We start from the raw sequence: 26,202 nt of genomic DNA on the forward strand, positions 1-26,202 counted from the left end.
GATGTAATGAAAAGAAAAAGAAAAAGACAAAGCCACAACAGACATTGTACAATCAAACGTACATCTGATTGACAATACGTTGCATCAATCAATTGCCGTGCTTTTTGCAAACTGTGGCTATGACAGTCCTGAACAAGAAGGCTTTCCTGTTTAAGCTGCAGTAACTTTTCTGACTATGGATCATTGTTCCTTCTGTGGCATATTTTTACAGTTCCTCTAATGCATTTGGGACGATTGTCTCAAAGTAATTTGTAGCTTTCCTGACAACTCCTCGCGCTCTCTCTCCTGCTAAGAACTGTAGCCCTTTTATTCTGAAATTTGTTTAGAACCTTCTCCTACCATATCCACTGCTTCCACCACCAGATCCATAACCACCACCATAGGGACTGTCCAAGCTTCTTCCACCAAAACTGCCCCCCTTCATGGGTTCATAATTAGATTGCTATTGTCCACTATCCTTTCCAAAATCATTATAGTTCCCACCTCCAAAATTTCCTTCTTCACTGTAACCATCATATCCTCCACCACAACCTCCATATCCACCTCCTTGGTTCCCATATCCTGGTCCACCACCACCATAGCCTCCTCTACTCCTATAACCAGGACCGCCACCATAGTCGCCACCATCACCTCCAAATCCATTGTATCCACCATCACTTCCCCTGTAACTACCTCTCCTGCCACCACCTCACCACCATAGCCTCCTTTTCCACCAAAGTTTCCACCATGGCCAAAGTTACCACCACCTCCAAAGTTTCCTCCACGACCCATGAAGTTGCCAGACCCACCTCCATGACCTCTCTGTGATCCAGCAGACTGCCTATCTTGTTCAAAAAGGGCCCCTTTCACTTCACAAGTATGCCCATTAATAATGTGGTGTTTCTGAACAACAATTTTATCAACTGTATCCTGGTCATCAAAAGTTAAAAAGGCAAATCCTCCCTTTTTTCCACTCTGCCTGTCTTCCATAATTTCTATGGTTTCAATCTTGCCGTAGTGGTCTCTCAAATTATATTCTTCTGTATCTTCTTTAATCCCACCAACAAAAATTTTCTTCACTGTTAGGTGGGCACCAGGATTTACAGAATCCTCTCTAGAAACTGCTCTCTTTGGTTCCACTACCTGCCCATCAACCTTGTGTGGTCAGGCATGCATTGCTCTATCCACCTCTCCAACACCAGAGAAAATTTCTCCCCATCCATCGATGTTGGGCTTGCTATTAGTTTCCTTTGGTCAATGGCATGAAAGCAGGTAACAGGAAAGAATTTTGAAAATCTCATGAACTTTTAGTTTTGTCTTCTCACGCCTCTGCCCTTGCCATGGGAAGAAACTCCCGGGCTGTCTGCTGGGTCCATGAGGAGCAGGAAAGGCTTGTGAATAGACCTACTCCTAAGCCCATCTCAGATCCACTGATCCTCACTGAGCTATAGGGCTGAAGAAATGGTTATTGTTCATTGATGTTAAGATATCTTTTGGTACTTGCTATCAGAAACTACTAATAGGGTTTATTTGCTATAGGGTTTATAGGTATACATAGGGTTTATAGGTATATATCTGATAGGGCTGTGTGTTTCTCTTTTGTAGTATTTACAGCAGCTGTAATTTTACAATTATTAGGGTTATGATGTAATAGACATATCTTTCCGGAAGTACAGCATGCCCACAGTAACCAACATACCCTCTCACTATCCCCCAGTACAGTCTGATAGAGCAGGCACCCAGTAAACAATTTCTTAAAAAATATAAAGGAACTAAAGGCCCCTCCATGAGCAGGTATATGAATAATATACTTTCAGGATAATGTCCTGACTACTTTCAGGACAATGAATAATGAAGAAATAAAAAAGATTAAATTTTCTAACTTAAAAGGGTCAAATGGTGAGTGACGAAACTTGTGTCATCTTTAAAAAGCCGGTTTCCTGGCTAGGATTGTTATTTGGACTCTCCTGTCACCTGCATGCCAAAATCAAGAACAAAAGCTGTAAACAATCGCCTGTATTTACACCAGGAATCATTGCTCCTGATGAGAAAGTCAACTGTCAGATTAGGTGAAGGCAAGATTGATTTTTTCGCACATTAATCACTAAAGTAAATCTATTTCCTCCTCCCCCGTTTCCCGCTCTTCTACCCCACAAGGGAGAAATGAAAAAAAAGGGAAGGAAGAATGTCTTTCCCATGAGTCTCACTAGATACACCACCAGGCAGGCTGAGCGTGATTGATGGGGGTAAACTATTAATGACCAGTAATGTTTTGGAAGAGAAGAAAAAGACTACTTTCAGGACAATGCTCCTCAGAGCTGCAATTCTATGTCCAAAAATGTCAATTCTTGCCAGAATCTTGCACAAAAGAAAATATTTCTAAGATGCTCTTGAATGTTTTTTCAAAACATTCTTCCAATTCTTCCAAAACATTTCTTCCACATTCTGATTTTGTCCTCTCCCAATACAAGCCAATAAAAACACTACGTAAATTGATTTCTCCCAGGATAGTAGATGGTGACAGTCACGTCTTGCGCCCTACCTGCTGCCCAGACTCCGATCAGACCTCCACATGGGGTGGGGCCAAATTCTGCACATCATGTGCTCAATATCTCTTATGAGTCACAGTTAATATCAAAATTTCCAAGGCAAGGTCAGGTGCACATAAAATGCAGAACCCCCGGAAGCACTGTTTTTGGATACCAAGCATGTGCAGTGACCTGAGGATACCCACGCATTCCTCCGAGGGGGAAGAGAGGTGGATGGAGCTGTGACAATTGAGTGGACACTGTGCTTAGGTGTGGGTGAGGGAGAGACGATCTGGTTCCTTCTTTCAGTTCCTCATTCACTCATTTATTCCCCAGGATGCGCTCAGGGCCTTCATTGTGCTGGGCACTGAGGATGGAATGATTGACGGTCTTTCTGGGGAAGACTGAGAATGAAACCAGAAGGATCCATACACCTTGATAAGGGTGGGATAAGGGGTGAGCACAGGGCAGCGGGATCACATGGGTGATGAAGTTGACCTGGTTTGCGACTGGTCAGGGAAGCCCTGAATGAGGAGATATTTAAGCTGGTATTTGAAAGACAAGTGGCAGTTTTCCAAGGTGATCCAGGAGGAGAGAGGGTACTGTAGGCGTTCGAGTCTGAGATGCAAAGGCCGAGAAACAGGATGGAGAGACTTAGCTGTGGGATTCTGGGACTATAGCTCAAGGCAGGGTTGAGGTGAGGAACAAGCCTGAAGGAGACAATGGATGGGGCATCTGGGTGGCTCAGCGAGGTAAACGTCTCACTTGAGATTTCAGCTCCGGTCATGGTCTTATGGGTTGTGAGATTGAGCCCTGTGTCCCATGCTCAGTGGGAACTCTGCTTGAGATTCTCTCTTCCTCAGCCTCTGCCCCTAGTGCTTATGCTCTCTCTCCCTCCCTCTAAACTAAACAAATAAGTCTTATAAAAGAAGAAGGTGATGACGACGACAGTGGAGTGTATAGCAGGGGCCAGAGCATCTGAATCTTTGCCGGGCTGTCTAACGAGTTTGGGGTTTAGCCTGAGGAAAATGGGAGTCACAGAGGGTTTTTAATAGGGAATGGCATGACCAAGTTAGGGGAGTTAAGAGGAAGCAGTACATTGATTTTCCTGGGTTTCTCTTCTGTGTCTTATAGTCCTGGACATACAAAGTTAGTTAAATAAAAAAGGAAGAAGAGGCTTACTGTATTGAAAAGGGTCCTCCTGCCCACAAAGGGGACAGGCACGACTCTAGCTTGCTCGCTCAGCTGAAATCGATAAGGCCATTTGAAGGCCACTGCAGAACATAGTGTTGAAGGGTCAGGAAGATAGCTGGAACAATAGTAAATACCTTACGAAAACTGATGGATGAAGGGGAGTTCTGAAACGGGACCCAGAAAAGCCACAGTGATGCCCCAACTCTTTCTTAAACCCAAAGATAAGACATAACTTTTTGCAGGAACATCGAAGGACATGAATGTTAAAAATAACGTACAATGTTTACTTTGTGTTACTACTCTGTGGAAACCAAATATCATTTTCATGGGTTTAGAAATGTAAAGATGAATTATATATAAGTTGTTCTGCCCTGAAAATTAGGTTGAGGTCTTGAGATGCGAAACATGAGAGGAAGTCCAAACCTCTGGAGAAAACTTTCCTCTGAACTTTCAGAAGAGGCATCAAAAAAATTATCAAAAGGGAAAAAAAGTTCATTATATCTTTAATGAAATTGATGATCTCTGGTTGTTTCCCCCCCCCCTCTGGTTGTTTTTAAGCTCTAGAATTCGACTCTTCTTTTTTATGGTGTAGCAAGAGTATTGTAACATTTTAAAAGTGTTTTTATGTGGGTGCCTGGGTGGCTCAGTGGGTTAAGCCGCTGCCTTCGGCTCAGGTCATGATCTCAGGGTCCTGGGATCGAGTCCCACATCGGGCTCTCTGCTCAGCAGGGAGCCTGCTTCCTCCTCTCTCTCTGCCTGCTTCTCTGCCTACTTGTGATCTCTCTCTGTCAAATAAATGAATAAAATCTTTTAAAAAAAAGTGTTTTTATGCATGTTCTCTAATTTAATCTTTAATCATTATCTTTGACAAATTGTTATTTTGAGGCCTGAATGGAAACATACAACCCACACTGTCCAAATAAACGAGTATCACGAACATCTTCCTACCCCAACATAGATTCCTACAACCTAGAGCAACATCCAATTCATTTTTCTTAAATGTCGTCTTCTTTCAAAATTAAATAACAACTTCAAATACTTCCTTGGGGGATTGTAAGCAATCACCGGGACATGGTAGGTATGGGTGGAGAAATTCCCACAAATTCCTTCATATCTCAGTGCCATCAGCCAATGAAAGTAGCGAGTTTTCTGGGATAACCAGCAGTGGGGACCTTAGAAAGAAAACAAGTGTGGATACTTGTTAGGGGATGATTTGAAAAATGGAGCTGGGGCAGAAAGTAGTATTTTTGACCTGTGTGGAGAGATTCTCTCTCTCCCTCAACAACATCTGCAAAAAGATTACTCGCAAGTTGTGTCAACAGAAAAATAGCCCCCAAAGATGTCCAATAAATTATGGAATTAAGGTTGCTAATCAGGTGACCTTAAAATAAAGTTATTCTAGATATTCTGGGTGGGCCTGGTTCAATCAGTTGCAGGGATTTGGGAACAACGTGAAAGCTCCCCTGTAGAGGAAATTCTGCCTGTGGGTAGCAGATTTTAGCATGTCCATGTGGATGAGATTTCCAGCCTGGCCTCCCTGACAGACTGCCCCAGACTACAGACTTGTCTCCTCCATCGCCAGACAACTGCAGGAGTCAATTCTTTGCAATGAACTGTTTAATATAAATCACGTAACAGTTCTGCTTCTTTAGCTGAACCCTGGCTGGTACCAGAGGTCAGGCAATTATTTGGTGACAGCCCATCGACCATTTTCCCAAAAGTGTAACCCTGTTTTATGAACCAGAATAATAAAACTCAATTTTCAACCCTGTGTAACAAATGACCTTAATATTGTTTGAGTGTCTATAAGAATGTAAGCTGTCTGGTTTCTCTACTGCATAACCACTAAGATCTCTAGTTCCTTATATTTCTCCCGCTGAGCAGCAGGTGCAGTACAGCTAATAAACAATTATAAATAAATACTGTTTTGTTTTGGAAGAAAGTCCAGACAGAAGTAAAGTCATCTGCTGTCAGTATTAGAAGTTGGCACTTAGGGGCACCTGGGTGGCTCAGTGGGTTCAAGCCTCTGCCTTCGGCTCAGGTCGTGGTCCCAGGGTCCTGGGATCGAGCCCTACATCGGGCTCTCTGCTCAGCGGGGAGCCTGCTTCTCCCTCTCTCTCTGCCTGCCTGTCTGCCTACTTGTGATCTCTGTCTGTCAAATAAAGAAGTAAAATCTTGGAAAAAAAAAGTTGGCACTTACACATACCTAAAAATGTGTGTGTAATTGGACAGTGTGTCCAATTGGGGCCCCGTGCATGCGCTGTTGAGTGAGCCAATTTTGAGTCAGCAGAGCACAAACAGAACAAGAATTGCAGACTAGCAGGAATGGTGAGCTCTTGGTGCATTCTCTGCCTTCCTCCATGCAGGAGCAGAGGTTTTTTCTCTCTGGTGAAGTTCTGTGAGCTACCACACCGTAGACTGTTGTGAGCTGTGGCAGGTCTGTGGATCAGAGCAGAAGTTTGATCCAAGGAAAAGATTGCCCTCTGGGAGTAAACCCGGTCTTCCAAACTGCTGGCTGCTTCAAGATTTGAGATAAATTGACTTGCTGATGAGGATTTAGGAGCTAGCAGTCGCTCTGGTGTCCTCAGAGTAGTGAGGAGTGGAAGCTACCTCTCTTAAGAAAATCATTTTTCTACCATTTTCCTCTTTCAGTCCTAGACCAGGCTTGCTGGGCTAAGACGATACTTTCATAGGTGGTCTCCTGAGATGGGGTGGTCATGGCATGGAGAACTACAATAGATTTCCTTCAAGAACTCATGACACAAAGTCTTGGAGATGAGTAAAAGTCTGTAAGTCTGAGGCTTGGGGAAAGTTAGTTTTGTTACGGGGTTGACAGAACTCACAGAGTTCTAATCCAACAACCAGTTGAATGGGGACAATCTTAGTTTGTGCCAATGGGTAGGTTTCTCCTTGAGCTGAGATGTTACTGTTATAATAATGAGGAATTGGAGGGGATCCCTCATTCTTCAGAGGCCCCTCTCTTACAGTGCTTATATTATATAGTGATTTTATCCCTACTTTAGAGTGTTGTGAAAATTTAGTTCATTATATATATAGTTTTGCCTGTGAAAACTTATTTGTATTAACCAAAATGGACAAGTATAGTTTAAGTTTTATCTGCACAAACTGCCTCATATAATGATTTTCACTGAGAGATTTCAGTGAAAATACTTAGGTATAATTTCCATCTGAGATGGTTCCTAGAGAAAAGTATAAAAAACTTTCTATCAAGAAAGAGGGAACCCTGATGTCCAAAAAGATGGCTGTAGAACGTCTATTGAGAGACGAGGCTTCCAAGATCCCCAACGAGAATGGGTCTGACAGCAGGGCCTGCCCACCTAGGCAACTGGATGGATGATCTCATTCTTCTGAACCACACCTAACAGAACGTACAAAATTTCATAGTAATCTAGCCCAAGATGAGGCAACTTCATAGTCCCTTTTCCACCTCAGAACTCTCTAAGTTGACGCCTACGGTCCTCTGATTGCCCAGAGCCTAAAACATCCCTTGACCTATCAAACAACAAACATCTTTTTAATTCTGTTCACCTGTAAATTTTATTGGGGACTATATTAGAGTTATTCAGAGAAACACAGCCCATAGACGATTAGATAGATAGATAGATAGATAGATGATAGATAGATAGATGATAAAGAAAGAAAGAAAAAGAAAGAACGAAAGAAAGAGAAAGAAAGAGGCATATATTTTAAGGAACTGGTTCATTTATTTTAAGGAATTGGTTCATGCATTGTGGGGGCTGACAAATCCCAAATTTGTAGGGCAGCCTGGCAGGCTGGAAATCTGCTCCCAGCTTTATTGAGATATAATTGATACATTATATGGTGTAAGTTTAAGGTGAACAGTGTGTTAATCTGATACACATATATATTGCAGAACAGTTATGCTCACAGCATCAGTTAACGTATCTATCACTTAATATGATTACCATTTCTTTTTTGTGGTGAGAACATGTAAGATCTCTTCTTGACCTTATTCAGGTATATATGAAACCGTATTATTAGCTATAATCACTATGCTGTCAATTAGATCCCCAAATGTGTTAATCACGTAGCCAGAACTTGTACCCTTTGACCAGCATCTCGTTATTTCTCCCACCCCAATTCCTGGTAACCTTCAATCTACTCTCTGTTTTTCCAACTTTGGCTTTTTCAGGCCCCACATATGAGTGGCCTCAGATAGGACTTATCTTTTTCTGTCTGACTATTTCACTTTTGATGCTGCATTCTTGAGTCTGAAGGGAGTCTGGAGGGAAAATTTCTTCATTCTGGAGAGCCCTTAAGTCTTTTCTCTTAAAACTTTCAACTGAGGAGCACTTGAATGGCTCAGTGGATTAAGCCTCTGCCTTCAGCTCAGGTCATGATCTCAGAGTCCTGGGATCAAGCCCCACATCGGGCTCTCTACTCAGCAGGGAGCTTGTTTCCCCCTCTCTGCCTGCTTCTCTGCCTACTTGTGATCTCTCTCTCTCGTCAAATAAATAAATAAAATCTTAAAAAAGAGGAAAAAAACCAACAAATTTCAACTAATTGGATGAGCCCCATTCACATTATGGAAGGAATTTTCTTTACCAAAGATCTACTGACTTAAATTTCAATCACATCTAAAAACATCTTCAGAGCAACATCAAGACTGCTGTTTGACCAAACAATGAGGTACCATAGTCTAGCCAATTTAACACATAGAATTTACCACCACAGAACCAAAATGTCTCTAGGAAAAATAAATAAAGTTTTAAAATTGAATTGGGGTTTTTAAAATCCAAGTCCAAGATGTTTGTAGAATGGAGGAAACAATTTTGGTTTGATAGCCAGATAACACATGTTCTAGTACCATTTTAGTCACTCTCTGGCTGTGTGACCTTGGGCAGGCACTTGACATCTCTGAATCTTGTCTCTGTGATCTATAAAATCTATAGGTTGGACTATATGCATTTGTTAATTCATTTTTTTTACATAGATGCAACAAAAACTTAATACATTTCTAAGTTAGGTCCTCCTGGGTCTCTGCTAGATATTAAAAGTTTTCTAGAGGTCTTCATTATAGAGACAGCTTAGTGAAAATTATTACCAAGATTTTGAAAAGTACAACAACACTTTTATCACTTTTATTGCTGGTCTGTCTTGCCTTTTTTTTTTTTTTTTTTTTTTTTAAATAATTTTCCTACCAGTGTGGAAAGCTTCTATTCCAAGACCTTTCTGCATGAAGAGCTGGAGGCTAGGATATAAAATATTGATTTTTGCTGAGTATAGCTCTTGCTTGAATGTGATGGGTTCTTTGGTTAATGTCTAATTAATGACAAAGCAGAGCCATATGGTTTAATGAAAAATATCATTAAAATAATAAAAATTTAAGTCACTTCCTGACCTTTAAACATCACTCTCAGAAAAGAAACATATTTTATAGCAATTTAAAACCACAAAAAGACGAATTAGACATTTTAAAATATACTGCATTCAACAGCGTACTCTATTATACTTAAATATATTGAATAAAATAGTGAAATAAAATCTGAAATAAAATCGAACTTGGTTGACATGATTCCGCTCTCCTCTTCTGCCCGGCTCTGCTGTGAGAGGACTGGACACCGCTTGAGGGGGAGGGAGAGAAGGAGTGGAAAGGGGGAAGGAGAAATGGCAGCCACCTCATCTCAGGAAGTGGGGAGAAAAAGGGTGGGTTCCTCATTCCCTGTACTCTCCATGTCCAATATCCTCAGACAGGACCTATGAAATGGATGCCAACTAATAACCTTCCTGGAATCATGGCTGCTGTCCTGGGGAACCCAGACATTTTAGAACATGGAAATTCTCATCTGTATTGAAAATCACCACTGAGAATCCCAAGTTGCCACCGATGGATTTTAAACCTGCATCTGGGGGCATGGGAGTAGTCATTTCACCAATCCTTTAATGATGCATCTGTGTGTTTGAGGTAATTGAGCTTCCAGACTCTGTGTATGGCATTATGGTGGAGGGGTTAAGATGGCACACAGTAAGAAACCATTAATATATTAGTGTATACTATATAACAGTGTATTATTATATTTAAAGTTTGAATAGTTTAAGAAGTCACACCCATTCTCCCATGTAAATCCTTAAATTTATCTTAACATTCCTTTACATCCAGGACGATATCTCACTTGACATAAATCTCTTAGATTTGGAAGGGGAGGTAAAGGAGGAGTATTTTTAAATTCCTTAAGAGTCAAGCTTTGTTGCGTGGAAGTGAAGTCAAGATTTGAATTCCTATTTTTTAGATATTTGGTGACTTCATTATATAGACTATGCAGGTTTTGGGATAAGCACCCTACAAATATTCCAGGCCTTAACACCATGTGAGAACATTACAAGGTCACAGTTCTTCTCAATGCCCAGATTTTCCTAGCCAGAAATTATCTTCCTTCAAAATGTCCCCCTCATCATTTCTGAGCATTCCCAGGTAACTATTTTGGGGGGTGATCAGGATTAGGTTCCATACCCGGCTCTCTGTCCTTTTGGTCAAGCCCCTCACTCTTGCTTTGATGCCCATGACACTCAAGATATCATATTTCTTTTAACACGGTTGTCACGAGCCAGCAAGAATACTGACCTTGGGGGAAGGGGACCTCTCTTGTGCCTAGTGTCCAAAACATGAGGCCAACCCCTTCCTCAGTCCCCATAGCACAGCTGAAGCACAATTAGATCTTTTACTTAGGAATTACAGGGTTAGTGTTCAGATATAGGAAGAAAAACTATCAAAGAAAAAAAAAAAAGACAATTTTCAATTGCTACTAAAAGTGACTCCTTTCAGATCCCACAGACCCAAATGGACTTCAGAGTCTCCGCCAGCCTGCATTCAAGAGGCAGGTCTCTATTCCCACCTGCTCCCCACTTTCTGACCAGCCCATCTTACTACTGATTGAAGCATTCCTATGTCTCAGAGTCAACAGCAAAACCTCTCTTCTTGGCTCTATGAAGAATGGGCCATGGTTTTTTCTCACCCTCATATAAACACTGCTCTTCATAATTGACTTCTTATGATGCAGGCTGTAAGAATATCTTTTGTTTTTTTATTTGTTAGGTGTATTTATTTTCAAATATACTTTGATTTTTAAAAATTATTATTTCAGAATAAACCCCACCCCAGTGTGTGGCTTAGTTCTTTGAGCATCATATGAATCTTACATATGTACTTTTCCAAAGGCTAGGTTAATCTTTAAAAAACAAAACAAAACAAAACAAAACAAAAACAAAGGAAAACTTACCCTTTTGGAGGACTTCAGTCTTTTTCTCCAAAATGATATTAAAAAAATAAAATGTCTGTGTGTCTTTATTCTTTTCCCTTTATTGTGTCTCTATATTCCTGTAAACAAATATTCTTTGGAGAACACAAAGAACTCTACATAATTTAAGGGATTCTAATCCCCCACTTAAGGAAATTACTTAGTTCTGTTAAACACATACCTAGTTTATGTTACTAAAAATATCTCTAACTTCTCAGCTTGGAGATTTATCTTCTTGCATTTAGTTGTTTCCCTAGAATACTAAATAGGTACTTAATTTTCCTTTTTTACCCCTCAGAATAAATGGAGAGATTTTCTTAAAGGTTAATTTATCACTTTAAGAAATACAAGCAGTTCGGGGAACCTGGGTGGCTCAGTCGGTTAAGCATCTGCCTTTGGCTCAGGTCATGACCCCTGGGTCCTGGAGTAGGGCCCAGCATTAGGCTCTCTGCTCATCAGGGAGTCTTCTCCTTCTGCCCTTCCCCCCAAATCGTGTGTGCTCTCTCTCTCTCTCCCTGCTCTCTCTCAAAGAAATACGATCTTTAAAAAAGCAAAAGAAATACAAGCAGCTCAAATTTTTGAAAATGAAGCTTTTCCAGATTAAAACAAGTATTTAATATCCTAACAGTCTCCTTCCTAAACATTTACCCAGAGAAATGAAACCAGATGTCCACACAGAGACTTATACAAGCAGGTTCATAGATGCTTTATTTGTAATAATTCAAAACCAGAAAAAAAAACAATTAAATGCTTGATGAATAAACAAATTACAATTAATAAATATAATGGAACACTTCTCAGCCATGAAAAAGAACAAACTACTATTTTTACCCAACAACATGGATGCATTGGAAAAGCACCACGTTTAGAAAAAGAGGTCAAACTCTTCCAAAGGCTACATACTGAATTTAAATGACCTTTTGGAAATTAGGGACAGAATCTTAAATTAATGGTTGCCAGGAAAGGATACGGGGAGAGATGATTAGTTAGCTGATAAAGGGCATAAAGGAACTTTTAGGAGTGATAAAAATAGTCAGTATCTTTTTTTTTTAAAAGATTTTATTTATTTATTTGACAGACAGAGATCACAAGTAGGCAGAGAGGCAGGCAGAGAGAGAGAGGAGGAAGCAGGCTCCCCGCTGAGCAGAGAGCCCGATGTGGGACTCGATCCCAGGACCCTGAGATCATGACCTGAGCCGAAGTCATCGGCCCAACCCACTGAGCCACCCAGGCGCCCCAAAAATAGTCAGTATCTCGATCGTGGTGGTGGCTGAACTCACTGAACTTACAAAGGGTGAATTTTCCTGAAGGTAAATATCTCACTAAACCTGACTTTAAAAAACTACATAGTGCATACACAATGCTAGAGCACCCTTTTGCATGTATTCTATCTTGGACTAGCTCCATTGAACTAGTGTTGGCCTATCCACTTAAAAGTGAAGAAACAGCCAAAAAAAAAAAAAAAAAGTGAAGAAACAGCTTGAAGTAAATGGCCAATTAGGAAGTGAACATGTATCTGCTGATTTTCTGCCAAGTGCTAATGCCATTCTCCTACACTGCACCTATCAGTAGAGATGATTTTTTTTTAAATTCACGATTTTTTCAAATGTCAAGCAGAGAGAGTCAATTATCATATGGTTTCACTTACTTGTGGCGCATAAGAAATGTCATGGAGGACATGGGGAGATGGAGAGGAGAAGGGATTTGGGAGAAATTGGAAGGGGAGGTGAACCATGAGAGACTATGGACTCTGAAAAACAATCTGAGGGGAATGAAGTGGTGGGGGGTGGGAGGTTGGGGTACCAGGTGGTGGGTATTATAGAGGGCACAGATTGCATGGAGCACTGGGTGTGGTGCAAAAATAATGAATACTGTTATGCTGAAAATAAATAAATTTAATTAATAAAAAAAAATTCACGATTTTTTTTTTGCATGTGAAAAGGATCATCTTTTGCAAGGATTGAAACAAAAAGCGCTTAAAAAAGAAAGAAAGAAAAACTCACTCCAAATGTTCTTGTTCCAAAATAATCATTAACGTCAGACATTCTGGACATTTCTCCATGTATATTTTCAGAAAGAAGTATGGATGTATCCTTTCTTCCAATTGAGCAGCGTTGTACCAAGAATGGTTCTAGGCCCTAAGGATAGAATTCAAGACAAAATCTTTCCTTTTTGTGGAGCTTGTTCTGAAAAGGGAGATAAAAAAATTGTTTTAAAAAAAGTTATCGAAAATAATTTCAGATAGAAAAATTATATGAAGAAAGATGAAAATTGCTAAGAGAACAGAGAGCAATGGTGGGAGGAAGTATATGTTGACTGGTCAGCAAAAGTTTCTCTGTGAAGCTTTTTCTTTTGAGCAGAAGCATGAGTGAAGTAATGGAGAGATCCAGGAGAACATTTATGGGAAGAACCTTTCAGGCTGAGGGAAGGTAAATGCAAAGGGTCTGAGGTGGAAATACACACTTGGAAGGTCCAGTGTGCCGGAAACTGTCCCCTCTTCTTAGAAGGTGCTCCCTTCACACAGCCTTGGGAAGTCTTCCTCTTTTTTTTTTTTTTTGTAATATTGGACAGAGTGTCACACTGTTTAAAGTTCACTTTAAAATGCTTCAGTTTAGGGCTCCTGGGTGGCTCAGTGGGTTAAGCCGCTGCCTTCGGCTCAGGTCATGATCTCAGGGTCCTGGGATCAAGTCCCGCATCGGGCTCTCTGCTCAGCAGGGAGCCTGCTTCCCTCTCTCTCTCTCTGCCTGCCTCTCTGCCTACTTGTGATCTCTGTCTGTCAAATAAATAAATAAAATCTTAAAAAAAAAAATGCTTCAGTTTACCAGTGTGATATTATGTGTGTGCCAAACAATTTATGCTAAAACCAGGGAGTGGTGCACTAATTCACCATTAAAAGCACCCAATCTAAGGCCCAATGGTCCTCAGCTCTGTCTCTTGGGAAAGCTACTACAAGCCGTTTGGAAACTGTATCTCCATTATAAAAAATATACTCTAGCCTACTAAGGGTCAGGAAAAACCAGTGACTTACTACCATGATGACTAGTGGAGCTCTCATGGATGAAACTAAAAGTTTTTTGTTTTTTTTTTTTTTAAGATTTTATTTATTTATTTGACAGACAAAGATCGCAAGCAGGCAAAGAAGCAGGCAGAGAGAGAGGAGGAAGCAGGCTCCCCGCTGAGCAGAGAGCCCGATGCTGGGGTAGATCCCAGGACCCTGAGATCATGACCTGAGCCGAAGGCAGAGGCTTTAACCCACTGAGCCACCCAGGTGCCCCTGCACTTTGCTTTTTAACTTTCATAATATGTCTTGGTGTTCTTTCCAGGTCAGTAAATAGAAGGCTACTGTATTCTTTTGGCTATAGGTGCACAGCATTCCATTACATTGAGTATACAGTTTCTATTTTTTTTTAAGATTTTATTTATTTATTTGACAGAGATCACAAGTAGGCACAGAGGCAGGCAGAGAGAGAGGAGGAAGCAGGCTCCCCGCTGAGCAGAGAGCCCTATGTGGGGCTCGATCCCAGGACCCTGGGATCATGACCTGAGCAGAAGGCAGAGGCTTTAACCCACTGAGCCACCCAGGTGCCCCGAAACTAAAAGTTTTAATGGTAAGTGGATTTAAGTTACAAGAGTTCAGAGCCACCCTCTCTCTACTCTAGCCTAAACTGCCTATAAGTATGTGGCGAAGTTTCTAACCTACATGCAAACATGGTGCCCTAGACTTACCCTTTAATGGTCCTCTACTTGGGGAATGGTTTAGAATGGTTTTGGGTTTAGAATGGTTTTTGACTGCACTGTGCAGACAAAAAAGCAGAGAACTTGGCCTCTGATGGTTGTCCTATCTTTCTGAAATGAAACTTTCAGTGTTATCTGATCTTACAAAACATTTGTATAAATATTGTGTGTCTGCTTGCTAATGAGTGGTTAGTCTAATAAATGTGGTCGTATCCTCAGTACAGGGGACTATAAATGTTATTAAAAGAGATCATATGTATTAGCTCTATACTACGTGTCAGGTATGGCGATATGCTCTGAAGAAAATGAAAAAAAAAAAAAGAAAAAAAATGACATAGTTACCATTCTCCTGGAAGGACCATTCAGTGACAAGATCAAAATTTAAAAATTTGCATGAGAAATTATTTAAAATTAATGAAGTGCTAAGAAGCAGATATTCAGCAGACCAAGAGGGCGTGTAACAGGAAGATAAGTGAATAAAGGAATAGGAAGGAAAATTTACTTACAGAACGTAATTTAAGGTATAGTTATTTATTATTATGTTCAATAGCTGAGAGTTACAGTCCTTGGAAAAATAGGCAAAAGTACTAACCATCTTTTTGAAAATATGAGAGAGAGGTCTAAAGAGCCTTGTATTTTTAGTCATTAAGATATACCCCTTTCTAATGCCTCGACAAAAGGTTTACAGAGTGACTAATCTAGACAGTGCTGACATGAAGCCAAGGTAAATAAACATAAAAGGGTTGTAGCCTGGTGTCTGGTATCATACAGAGAGATTCATCTATCAAGTGGTTGTTTAGTCTGCAGATGCTAGGGAACCAACATGACAGAACATAAAATGATATTTTTACTGCAAAGTTATTGATGGATGAGGAGACAGAATACTAGAATGTCAGAGCTGGAAGGGGTTCTAAGAATATGAATGACTTATCCAACTTTAAGCCCTAGCTGAGGTAAATTGGGCTTCCTGATCAGAGCTTCCCACCCTGTGCTTACCTCTCAACAGCACAGTGGAGGCCACAGCCTGAGACGGAGGGGACACACTAAAACCCAGAGCACACAGGAGGGGTCCTGAAAATGGTCACTGCCATCTTGGATAAAGGATCACAAGGCTCTATCTGGGTATTTTCTTTGTTTTCCTCCATCTTCCAAGTTCTCTATAATGAGAATATCATAATAGCAGCTAAAATGTATGAAGATTTCACAGTGGGCCAATATTATGCTATTCATTTAATTCTCAAAATAGCCATATAAAATAAAAGGATGCTATTATCCCAATTGATCATGTGAATCTTGCTGAAAGTTAAGAAAGACAAGAGTCCCAAACTATGGAACTCTTGTAAAACAGAGCTTGGATCTGAATCTGTCTGTATTTAAGCTTGAGCCACAACTACTGTATATCATTCTTTTAAAAAAATGTATTTATTTGCGAGAGAGAGAGCATGCATGCAACAGGAAAGAGCAGAGGGAGAGGAAGAGAGAGAGTCTTCAGCAGGTTCCACCTTCAGCACAGAGGCTGATGCGGAGCTTGATGTCTGGGCTCTGAGATCACAACCTGAGCATAAGCCAGGAGTCAGATGCTCAACCAACCAAGACACCCCGGCACCCCAGCACGGTATATTATTCCAAAAAATAAAGATAATTTAATTTGGAAATATTTTGCATTACAGGGGGGTTTTTTGGCTAATAAAACTTACTTCAGACAAAATTATTTATGGTATAGGTTTGGTTGTCTTCAGCAGAATGATGTTACAAAGTGATCAGAGTTAAGCAAAACATTAGAGCTATCCAAATTCAGTTGTTTAATCTTTTACAGACAGAAGAAATACACGGTCCTAAGAGTGAAGGAGCAAATGCAAAATTTCATCATGTTCAAAATTTTATCAGCATGTAGAAAATATAATCATTTCTTAGGATCCTTCTGAATTCAAAGGGCTTTAGATTCAGACAGAAGATATCTGCACATCTCCTGAGAAACAAAGAAAGGTAAAGTCAAACCAAGTAATGTATCTCAGTGGTAGTTAAGGACCAAGCCAGCAGAGAATAGCTAAGTGAGCAACCAGACTAGTCATCTCTCCAAGTTTGGAGCCATGATATAAGAACAATGAAAGAGCTCCATGAACTTTCCCAAGTATCCTTGCTCTGCTTGCAAAACAATGTTAGCAGCAGCAAGAAATCTCCCATGACCTCTTTTAGTCACTACTCCACCCACCATAGATTATTTGTGCCTGTTTTTGGACTTATATAAATAGAATCATACACTATGTACTATTTTTTTAATCTTACTATTTTTAAAATTATTTTATTTTATTTTATTTCTTTTCAGTGTTCCAGAATTCATTGTTTATGCACCACACCCATTGCTCCATGCCATGTGTGCCCTCCATAATACCCACCGCCAAGCTCACCCAATCTCCCATCCCCATTCCCTCCAAAACCCTCAGTTTGTTTCTCAGAGTCCACAGTCTCTCATGGCTCATCCCCCACTCCAGTTTCCCCCAACTCCCTTCTCCTCTCCACATCATATGATTTTGCTTACTTGGAGCATAAGGAATAACGCTATGTACTATTTTGAAACCGGTTTCTTTTTATTTATTTAATATTTTCAAGATTTTATTTATTTACTTGAGAGAGAGAGTGAGTGAGAAAGAGAGAGAGAGAGAGAGAGCACAAGAAGGGAGAGAGGCAGAGGGAGAAGCAGAGTCCCCGCTGAGCAGAGAGCCTGATGTGGGGCTCGATTCCAGGACCCTGAGATCATGACCCAAGCTGAAGGCAGAGGCTTAACCACTGAGGCACCCAGGTACCTCAAGACTGGCTTCTTTCAATTGACATTATGTTTGTGAAGTTCCTCCATATTGTGGGTGTTTCTTTTTTATTCTGATTGCCTGATTTCCTCTGTGTTAATATTCTACAGTTTATCTATTCTAGTGTTGATAGGCATTGGAGCAGTACTGACATGAACATTCTATTACTTGCCTTTCAGTGAATGTAACTATGCACGTTCCCTGTCTATACATCAAATAGCAGACTCGCCGAGTCATAGATATGTATACAATCATCTTTAATAGAAACTGCCAAACAGCTTTCCAAAGTCAATTTACAATCCCCTCAGCAGTGTGGGAGGGTTCCAATTACTCCACATACATTTTTGTCATTTTTCATTTTAATTATGCTGGTGGGTATATTGTGCCCCCCCCCACTGGTGTGTTTATTTATGTTTCTGGAGCATAAGATTGTGAGCATCTTTGAATATGATTATTTGGATATCCTTTTGTGTGAGGTGCCTCTTTCAGTCTGGAACTCCCTTGAAGATTTTATTCTGTGACTTTTTCTATAAATTTCTTTCTAGATAAATAGATAAACAGATATGTCTATATGTCCCTAGCTATATCTATCTCTCTACCTCTCTATCTCTCTATCTGGAAAGAATATATCCCAGACAAATACAGGACAAATAAATATTTATATTATATTTGGATATATATGTATAACATATGTTTTCCCACTCTTAGATTCCATTCCTTCTTCATTATTACATTTTTATAAACACAAACTATTAGCTTTGCTTTATGTTTTCTATTGAATCTGTATTTTTTATATTATGTTTAGCATGTTTTGTATCCTATTTAAGAAATCTCTCCTTATTCCAAATGTAGCAAGATCTCTAACTAGTTTCATAAATATTTTGGATTATAAGAGTAAAAACTATTCACTGTAGAGAATGTGCAAAACATGCTAAAGTGCAAAGAACAACATAAAAATCAATAGCAATCTCACTGCCAGAAAGATAATCACTGTTATCATTTTATATCATTTTAGTTTTAGTTTAGTGTGTGTGTGTTTTACATAAGGAGTGTGGGAGTATATACCCTTTTTTTAATGGGGAGGAAGGGGCAGAGGGAGAGATGGAATCTTAAGCAGACTCCAGACCTAGCACAGAGTGCAGTGGTCATGGTGGAGGGTTCCCTCTCATGGCCCTGCAATCATGACCTGAGCTTTAATCAAGAGTCAGATGCTTAACTGACTGTGTGACCCAGACGCCCCTGTGTATATACACTTTTATCATGTTCTTTTTTTTTTTTTTACTTACTTAATCATGTTACTTTAAATTCTTCAAAAGCTTTTCTTTTTAATGATTATATGTCCTGTTAAAATCACATAACTTATATAAAGAGTCTACTATAAATTCTGTGTATATGCTGTATAATCAGAGGACTATTTATGGGCATATATTTTAAACTACATCTAATAAACTTTTATAATAAAATCACTAAGGTCTGAGGTCTAAACATTTGTTTAGTTCCTTGATGACTAGAGTAGAATGCCTTTTAGAAAAGTTATAGCAATTTGGAGTTTTGTCAGTGTTGTTAGAGAACCCGCCTCACTATATCCTTGCCAATATTGGTGTAACAGACCCGTGACAATTTGATGGCAAAAACAATAACTTATCTTACTTTGCATGTCTTTGATTTTTAAAAGGCTAGCTATTTTTCAAATGTTTATCAGTCATTTATCTTATTTTGTGACTTACGTTTTATATGCTTCCTTTTCTGACTTTTCGGACTTACAATTTGGTTTATAGGACTCTAATGTTTAACAATAATGCACATTTCTTTGGGTATAAATGAATGTCTTTAGATGCATTGGAAAAGATCTGGAAAATAAGCTACTGAGATCACAGGGGTGGCAAAAGAGATGTCTAACCTTATGTGAAATAATTTAATTGGCTCTGTATTTCACTAACAAAAAAATGATTTTGTGAAAAGAATATTCTAGTTTACTGTATGGCCTTCGCTGCTGGTTTTGTTTCCATGAGATGTGAGCGGCTCTTTGTTCTTTGGTGGTGATAGCTGCAAGATTCGGCAACCTTTCCCCTGTATCAGTGAAATGCTGTGGCTCAGGGAGGTCTGCTCAGTTTCAGTTTGCGGACCATCCCACAAGATTTGTAGCGTCTGCCTATGGAATTGACTACAGTTCTGCAGTTGATGGTGGATGATGCTTATCATGGGGCTGGTGGGCACAAGGAGCAGATGGACAGCATGAGTGCCAACCAGTGATCATCTCTGCCCTAGGTACTAGACTTTAAAATTCTACTGTATTTTTTTTTTTTTTTTTTTTTTTGTTATGTTCTTTTTTTTTTTTTAAATGAGTCAAGAGGCAGGGAGAGTAGGGTGGCACACAGCAGATAATTTAGCGCACAAGGCAAATTTCAAAATAAGAAGCCCATTCAATGTTACCAAAAACAAAATAAGAAAGATATGCAAGTGTTCTTAGCTCTTTCTTGATATTCCTATCTAATGGTCACTCAATTTAAATACATAGTTGCTACTTTGTCTAAGTATTTTTAAGATATTCTTTTCTAGTAAGTCATTTTGTTATATGATGACAGTTGCTAAATCACTTCTGTCAGTTAATATGCCATTAGCTGCACTACTTCCCGGAGTGTTCTTTCTAAGATGAAGAGGGCGTGTTTTACACGGGAATATTCTTTTTAATCACTTCAAGGCTACCACCTCTACCCAACCATGTAGGTGACAGGGAGAGAGCTGAGACACAGGTCCTAAGCCCTGCTCATGTGGATGTGCTTTTGAACTTCTTTATCTAGAGATGCTACCAGTGACAGTGAACTTGAAGAGTCAGGGAAGGTGCTAGCAAGGTCTTTGAAGCCCTAAGGGCAGGAAAGTAGAGTGAGATGCAATGGATAATTTAATGGAAAGAGCAAATATTTCTTGGCATTAACCGGAGCAAATGCTCTCAGACCAGTTTGGAATGATGATTGCTAAGACCACCACAGGGTCCCGACCTTGGCTATATTAATCTTTAGATTTCAGTCCCTGTTGTTAGAATGTTGACTCACCAAACATCAACTCGTGCTCTCAACACCATCATCATCATCATCGACACCATCCTCAGGATAATAGCTGCAATTTTATTGAGCACTTAGGAAGAGTTCATAAATCGTAGCTACTATAATTGTTATTCTTCTGTTTCAGGCTCTGTTCTCAGGTCCTTTTATTAGAAGGACTGATCCTAAAAACGAATCCACAGTTTTCAGCCGATGGAACTGAGCTTATGGATGTAAAGTGACCTACCTGCTGGATGTTGTGGGGGCTGCGGGTGGAAAGGCTGAGATCTGACCTCCGTTCCGCAGAGCGCAGAGGCCATGCCTGGGCGAGGTGCTCTACTCTGTCCTTGCCCCATCGCCCACTCCTCACGTCCCATTCTGATAGGCAGGGTAATGGAGGCCCAACGATGTCCATATCCAAATCTCCAGAATCTGTGAATATAATATGTTATGTGGCACAAGGGAATCAAAGTCGCAGACTGAAAGAAGTTGAGTTGAAGACCTTGAGTTGAAGAGATTATCCTGAGTTCTCAGGGCAGGTCTGGCGGGATCACAAAGAAGAGAGAGGCAGGGAAGGGGTCAGAGTCAAGAAAGGGGGATGGGATAAGGAAGCGCGCAGGGTGATTCAGTGTGAGAAGGACTCATCCGACCATGGCTAACTATGAAGAAGGAGGGAGAAGCCACCAGCCAAAGAAGGCAACTGGGAAGAGCCAAGAAATGGCTTCTCTCTGTGACGATTTATGTTATGTACCAATTTGAGTGGGCCACGAAGTGCCCAGATTCAATAGTATTTCTGGGTGTGTCTGTGATGTGTCCAGATGAGATTAGCAATACGGCTGGTGGCCCAGGTGGGGCGATGGAACAGTCTCAGGCAGTGGTCTGGGCGTGGTGGCGCTGAGGCAGCAGAGGCAGGACTGATTGGCAAGAAGTCTGGTGTTGGAGGAAGGAGCACAAGAAGGCATCACACAACAGGCGCATATAATGTTAAGACCCATGGGTTCTCTGAAAAATGAGAAGAGGAAGGAGATTTTTAAACCTACCAAATGTGGGTGTATATTTTTGATGCAACTTCAGCAGTTCCATCGATTGCTCTGGTGGCAGGAAGATTCTATCTTTTTCTAAGAAGGAGTGTGACATGCTCAGATTTATTTATTAGAAGGGTCTCTCCAGAAGGTGGAGTAAAAGTTGCTTCAGAGAGGGAAGGTAGAAAATCACTTAGAAAATGTACGCACAGGCTCATGAGAAAAGTAAGCAGGAATTTACTAGAGGCAGAAATAGCTGACAAAGGAAGGGAATGGATTTTGAGACATTTTTGAGGGAGGATTAATAGGAATTGGTGACCTAGAGAATGCAGAGAGACATTGAAGAAGCTCTGGTATGACTGGAGAAACCATTCTCTGTCTGTGGGGAATATGGGAGAGACAGCAGATTCCCAGGGAGGGAACCTCTGTCCTTGCAGAGATGGTGAGCGGTGAGCAGGCAGGGACAGGCCAGCATCCAGCCACATCTGAGCGTACAACAGCTGGCACTACAGACTTGGGCACTGAGCCCCTTCTTCCCTTTGCCTTAAGGGCTTAAGGACCTCTAGCGCACTTGAATGTTTTGGTGCACCTTTCACCAGGGGACCTTGAGACACTTGTAACAAGTTTGTGTCTTGGTTTTTTCCATCTTCAACCCTATAGTAATGTTCCTGGGTAGGGATTTAGGAGCTAATGCTTGCAAAGTCCTTTGAGAACCTCGGCTGAAAGCTCAATAAAAATATCTTTATTAAGTATTGATGAATGCTTCCAGTATGCAGGCCAACCTGAAGAGGGAGAAAGAAGGGGGGAAAGTTCTTTGAAAAGGTAACCTCTTCATAGGATTGTTTTGGGCTGACTGGTGGGTAAGGAGATTGCAGGAAGGGAGAGAGGATGGGGGCGGGGATGAATTCCCACAGCAATGCCAGCAGGATGCTGTTTCCCCAGGTGTGGGCTGTAGGCAGCCGGTGATGAATGTTATGCAGAGGCATCCTCCAGGCTTGTTCAAGGGAAGCAGGTTCGATTCTTCTCTATCAGAATGATTTATGGTTTCTGCAAGTGCTTGCCTGTGTACTTCAAAGGGTTAAAGCAGAATCCCAGGAAGGTAAGACCATCAGGCTTTCTGCACACCGCTGGGCTCACTCTGCTCTGACAGTGATAGAGGGCTGGGTGGTAGTCGGAGCCCACAGCTAACTCTTTTAGGAGACAGAAATAGGCGTCCGCGGGCCACAGAAAGCGGCAGGTAATGGGGCGCCTTTTTGCTGAGCACTTTTTAAAATGAGGTTAGAAGTGGATCAATGAATCATTAGAGAATGCTACACACAGTGATGAAAGTGGGGGAGGGGCATAAGCCAAGGACTGGGCCATTTACACCTCAAATTGTCTGAGCCTGTGTGTTGTATGGGCTTCATTTGTCTGTCATTAACTTGGCCAGTTGCTAGGACTAAAGAGGGGCACCTCAGGCTTGTCAGTTTCTTTGCTATGCTTTTAGATATGTTGGTGCAGTAATCTTTGATCTTCATCTCCCATTCTGACCTCTCAGAGTTTGTTCAAAAGCAGACTTCTCTCATAGGATGTTGGCATTAAAGAGCCTCCTAAAAGATCATCCTTTTCATTTTCTACAGAAGGAAACTGAGGCTCAGAGAGATTAGCTGCCCAGCTAATTAGCGTCAGAGGCAAACTATTAGCAGACCGTCCTCTCAAAGCAGTACCCATTTCTCACCTCCACACAATGCCTCTCAATCTGCTGGACCATGAGCTGGACACTGTGACCTATATTACGTCCCCAGGTGTTTCACCGTCAGCAGGGGACTGACAACCACAAGTCCAAACTAAAACTCTAATGAGACATCTTAGGTGCGCAAAGAAAGTGCAGAGAAGACATAAGGAAATGTGGAATAAGGTCAGAAGGATTCAGGGAGCCATGACTCCTCTTGGTTGTGTTAGCCTAACCCGTGGGAAGGAGTCATGTTGGCCTCACTCAGCCATCCCATAAGGGAGAGCAGCAATGGTGCTCAGCTGGGTAGGCGGGCCCCTGTTGTCTTCCAGAAGGCTGTTTATGCATCCCTCTCGTTTTGGGTGATTTCTGGGGAGCTATGTCTCTTTTCTATTAAAAGTAGGGTGCAATTTTGTGGATGCCTTTGCCGTAATAAAGTTCTGAGGTAGTCCCAAGACTGTGACACCAAATACCCAATTCCCCCATGCTTCTGCAACTCTTCCTGTGGCCTGTGACACTGGATTTGAAATTTTTGTTTTTAAGTGACAAAAATGTTGTTTGTGAGACTTGTTTCTTTTTTCGTTCCTTTCTGCTGCTCACCAGGATGGCAGAAACTGGTTGCCTTTTTTAAAAAATTATTTTAATTAATTAGTTAATTGTCATTACCTATCCAGAGTATAGCCATCTGGAACAACGTACAATCCTTAAATTTAATCCTGACTTCAGCCTCTGGATTGCCAAAGCAGCTAGAATTTGGGGGGTGGAGTCCCCAGCCATGTTGACAACAGCTTTAGAGGAACAATGAGCACCTGGGCAATCGTGTTTCTTGGTCCTAAGCCTGCACTAACTACACCTCCACGGGTTTGGGAGTAAGCCTCTGAGATGTTCTTACCAGGTTGAACTAGTATCATTGAACAGTCCCAGAGTCTGATGGTGTGATAGAACAAAGCATCAGCACTCGTCTGCTTCTTCCTGTTACCACAGCTAGCTAGAGCCCTGGAGACCCCGTCCTAGTCCTATATAAACCCAGCAGGGTTCCTGGATCCCTGTGGTGACACTAACCTACTCCTGATATTCTTAACAGCCAGTGGCCCTGATGCTCTCAATGGAGCTGGAGCCTTGCAGTGGGCACCAACACGAATGCCTGTCAGATTTGCCCTTTTCTAGTAGCTTCTGTCCATTCTAACAATTTTGAAATTAACAGCTAAGATGAAGAAAAATACCGTCTCTGGGTGAAGTCATTCAATTTCTTAGAAGAACTGTAGTGGGCGGTAGAGCTTCTATTTAGTTACTCTCTATCATTTTCCCTCTCATTTGGTCACTTGCCCTGATGAATCAGGCTGTTGCTCTCTCTGAATGTCTTCAGGTGATGCTTCTAGCAGATACCTTCAGGTGATACTTCTAGCAGATCCCTTCTGGAACCATACATTTTACCTTGATCAGTCTCACCCACCTTGAGTCTCTGTCCCATTTCTCTCCCATCTTGTAAGCTTCTTCCCCCTCTGTTTTTCTGGGATAGATCTAGCAGGCTCCGTATGGCTCTGGTGTTGGGTCCCTGATCCCTGGATTGTGGCTAGGATGGTATGGCCCTGAGGTCATGGATTGCTCTTGCACCTTCTTTATTCCCCCCATCTTCCTGATGCTGCTAGTGGTAGCAGTTACCTTGGCAGGATAGTTCTGTGGTACTATTCTTGGGGTGACTCCTTCAGACTTAGCTTCTAGCAGCTTTTAAAGCTTCTAATTCCCATTAAATCCAGTTCTGTAAACTGAGACTAAACCCTGATTTATAAAAATGAATGTTTTTTTTTAAATGCACATCCACTTAATTTAGAAGTGTCTAGAAGCTATTTTTTTGATTGCTAGTTTTGTTCAATATCTGTTGTTTTATTGTCTTAAAAGTTGTCATGATTCACCTGTCAGATGGTCCCTGCATTTCTTCCACTCAGAGACATTTCTCACTTCCCATTGAAGGGAGTATCCTCAGTGAAATGCCAGGTCACTTCCAGGTAAGTCCTTCTATCCTCTAATCTCATCTTTCTCTTTGGCTTTTGAAATCAAGAAAAAGTGCCCCAAAGTACATGAAGTAGAACCCAGGTAATTTCCCAGAAATCCTAATCTTCAGGTATGTAAATTGTTTTTCTAGCAGAGATGACCTTGGCTTTTCTGGCCAAACCCAATTTATCACACTCTGAGCCTGAGGCCATCTGCACACGGAAGTAACCATGACCCTCAGAAGAGAGGTATCTCCAAGTCTTCCCTCACCAATGATCACAATTGCCGCAGGACTGGCATCCACATCTCCATTCTGAGAACACTTCATGCTGATGAGAATACCATTCTGCTTCTGTTCTCCCAAGCTTCTTCTCAACCCTGGCCACTGTGGTTTCCTCACTCAGGAGAAGCTACCTAGAGATCTCACTTATGTGTCCCTTCTCATTCATCCATTCTTTTGACCTTTAGCATGGGCAAACAGAAGAGCCCTCTCATTCTGACTCATATCTGAAATCTTTCTCATCATCCAGGCCACCACCAAGGATAGACTCTTCAGAAGAGTCCCCTTGTCCCGGTAACCCAGCTCTCAAAATTTTCATCTTCCTGGCTGACTCTGGGTAACCTCCGCAGCAGGCTCCCCTTGTTCTGGTCCCCTTGCCTTTCAGCCTTTACCTTATCAAGTGATAGCTTCTTGTGTTCTACAAATAGGAACATCTCCCCTCCACCCTACGATCGAGTGTTTTGAAGGATGCGAAAGAGTTCCGCCACTTCCCAACTTGGAAATATATAGATCAAATGTAAACTGACCTGTATTTAACACCCTTGTCAGAAATTTCATTCTCTGACATCGTGCCAGGCTTCAGTGGGTCCCCATAGAAACCAGTTCAAAAACCTTGTTCGCTCTGCTGCGCTGATTAAA

The 26,202-nt window shown here is 41.2% G+C and overlaps 1 pseudogene; it reads right to left on the reverse strand.

Annotated features, from left to right (window-relative positions):
• Positions 1 to 280: 280 nt before the first annotated feature.
• LOC131813627 (heterogeneous nuclear ribonucleoprotein A3-like) lies at positions 281 to 25,611 on the reverse strand (annotated as a pseudogene).
• Positions 25,612 to 26,202: the final 591 nt, after the last annotated feature.

This window comes from Mustela lutreola, chromosome 13 (assembly GCF_030435805.1).
Source record: "Mustela lutreola isolate mMusLut2 chromosome 13, mMusLut2.pri, whole genome shotgun sequence".
Taxonomy (NCBI): domain Eukaryota; kingdom Metazoa; phylum Chordata; class Mammalia; order Carnivora; family Mustelidae; genus Mustela; species Mustela lutreola.